Source organism: Sinocyclocheilus anshuiensis, unplaced genomic scaffold, assembly GCF_001515605.1.
Source record: "Sinocyclocheilus anshuiensis isolate Anshui unplaced genomic scaffold, SAMN03320099.WGS_v1.1 scaffold305, whole genome shotgun sequence".
NCBI lineage: Eukaryota > Metazoa > Chordata > Actinopteri > Cypriniformes > Cyprinidae > Sinocyclocheilus > Sinocyclocheilus anshuiensis.
In genome coordinates, this window is record NW_015540850.1 from 572,081 (window position 1) to 575,365 (window position 3,285).

The following is a 3,285-nucleotide window of genomic DNA, read 5'->3' on the forward strand; positions in this document are numbered from 1 at the left end:
GGGGGGGGGGGGGGCTTGGCGCGGGGAGGACTTTTTCAGCTGAGCTAATGAAGCATAGGTGGAAATGAATAATGGAATCTTCCAGAGGGTGTGCTGGTGTCTTCGTCCGCTATTCAAAAACTTGGTTTCTTTGGAGAAACATGTTGAGAGGAAGAAAAGCCCTCCTCTTAAAGGGGTATCATTGTTTACACTGCAGGAGACGGACAGCGGGAACAAATGTGGCGAAACCGATGTTGCTTCCTTGCGACCGATGCTATAAATAAATGCTCGTAGGCTTCATTAAAAAAGCGTAATATTGTAAATTAACAGATGTTGAAAAAATGCGGTTGCCAGGTTTGCGCAGAAAAGAATCCGCCATAATAATCACCCCCTTATTTGCCAGTGTAGCGAGATGTCTGACCATACAACAACCCCCCCTGACCTTGACCTCTAGGGTCCTTCCTCACCTGCAGCTGAATAGAGCAGCTGGGCCGTCTAGCCAGCAAATGACTGAATATTTGACACTTTTACTCGTTCCCACACTTAACCGAGACGATATTTAGACAGTCTTTGTGGGGGAGAGTAATATTTTCTGTGCTTGGTGTACTATTATCTGCAATATTTGTTCTAGTTTAAGGCCCATTCACACCAAGAACTGTAAAGATAACTATAATAGCATCCACACGAACAAACAATAATGTTCTGTTTATAATAAGCACACACTGCAGTTTTATCATCTGCCACTTTAAATATTCAAGCTCTTTAAAGCAGAATGCATTCTGATTGGCTGGCAAGGTTTCCCAAAAATCCATCCATTGGCATTGTTCCTCTGTCATTATCGTTATATTTGTGGTGTGGACTTCTCTATTCTCATAGAATTAGAACGATTATTGTGAACTGTCCTTTGGTCATTTATGCATCACATTAAGCTTTATTTAGACAGAAAGCAGCAAAAATAATTTTTCGGTATATCTGACTCAAATCAGTTTAGTTTGTGTAGTCTAAACAACAAGAAACACATGAAATCTGATGTTTATGAACGTGATCCAAATGTGGTGTGAAATCAGATTAAAATGCATCTAAGTGTGAATGCTCACATTTCAAGTCGTTTTTTTGGAATTCAAAAAGTATATGTGTGTAACACCATACAAAATTTGTTATTTCGTATGATGCTCTTTCTGAATACACTAATTTTCCATCCCTTTCCTGGACTGTGTGACATTCGCTATGTAGTGAAGAAGTAAGTTGTTTAGGACACATGCAGGAAAGTGCAAAATGGCTTGTTTATGTTCTCTCATGTTCCTTGTGAGTTTAATGGTGTGTGGACACCATAAGCGAAGCAAATTTTCACATTGCGTTTTCGCTCTAAATTACTCACAAGATGTTTTTCGCGTCACTCGCACAAATAAAAACATAATGCTCTCCAACATTTTCTGATACAACCGGACATGTCAAACCGAACGCATCAATAAGCTCTTGATTGACTTGCGTGACGTGTCATGCAAATTTTCCACTCTTGTTGAAATTTTTCAACTTGCGCGGAAGACACAACTGAGAGAAATAACACACGTTCGCAGCAATTGCGTCACCCAATTCGCATCAGCAGGCACAAATTTGCACCTATTTGCTTCTTTGCATTAACTTTGTATATGTAATCTACCCGCTCAATGAATAAAATTCGCTTTTGGTGTGCACACACTATAACACTGCAACAAGATATCATGATTAACAAGAACAGAGGAAAACTCGAACAAATGCATCAGATTTCATCATCTGCAAAAGTATAATATGGACAGTCAGTCTTAAAAACTGGATTGAAACCAAATGGAATTTGTACGCAGTGTGAACAAAACATAAAAGCGATAGTTCACCCAAAAATGAAAATTCTGTCATCATTTACTCACCCTCATGTCAATCCAAACCTTGAGGACTTTCTTTCGTCTACAGACCGCAAGAGAAGATATTATAACAGTAAGTACACTCAGAGCCGATCCTCTCTATACGCAAAGTACGCAAGCTGCGTAGGGCCCCCGAAACACCAGGGGGCCCCCTTGCTCTCAAAGATGATTAATTTTAGTTTCGTTTTTGAATTTGGCCAGCGGTTATGAAAACCACTTATGTCATTTCTTTTAATGCGGTGCGCTATCGCCCTTTCGAAGTAAAAATCTGTCAAATCATGTAACGTAAATGTCATACAGTGTCTTACTCGAGACAAAAAAAAAAAACAAGTTGAAAGTGTAACGAGCCGCGGAAGAGACACTGTTTTTCAAGCGCTTTCCACGAGCACGATTCGAGACGGAGTGAAACACGGACAAATCCGTTTCGTTCATTCGTTCATTTCATTCATTCATAGCTCGTCATTCACCCCCCCCCCGCCAACACGGTTTTGTGTAGGGCCCCCAGAAGTCTAGGATCGGCTCTGAGTACACTGGAAGCCATTTAACATTTTGGACCTCATTGACTTCCATTGTATGCACAAAAAAAGGCATTTCTCAAAATATCTTCTTTCGTATTCGACGGAAGAAATAGTCATAAAGGTTTGGAACAACATGAGGGTGAGTAAATGATAAACTATCCCTTTAATGGCAGGATATGAAAACTCAACACTAATTTGAAGTTACTTGTTCTAACCCTCACCCCAACCTTACACTTCCTGTCTACATCTGTCTACATCTCGTGCAGCCACAAAACTATTTGCTACGGAACGGTACTTTCTCATTCCCTCTCCTTCTCGCTGTCTGTCTATCTTGTTCCACGTCTCCTTTCTCTTCTCAGCGTACGGACAGAGCCAAGCTGGTCTGAAGCAACATTTTGAAAGGGTGGGGGTGCAGTTCGGGGGCATTTTCATTACGGTCAAATCTCAGGCCCGGCTCTTCAACGTGGCCTGTGCCACCGAGCCGACAGTTTAATCATACAAACAGCACTCCATTCCCATTTCCCGCTCTCTCCTTCACACACTCCACTCCTCGCTTCATAATTCCGCGTCCCACACACTCCGCACGCAGCGCTGTGTTTTGGGGGCTAAAAAATGACATAATCAGTGACTTGGATAAACGCCTGTTTTCCCTCCGACTGTAATCAGCCGCGGTTGACGCTAGCATGTTTTTAAAGGGCCAGTAGCTTTTTTCGGATCAAGGTGAAGCACAATTTTATGCTTTTGATAATGCTGGTATATTGTACTTGATCTTGAAAATAGCTTATTAGCGCTGAAAAACAAAATAAAGAGTGAAACTTTGACATGCTAAATAGATATAACATACAGATGTGTCTTAAAAAACATGCTCTGTGATTCTGAACAAATTTCCT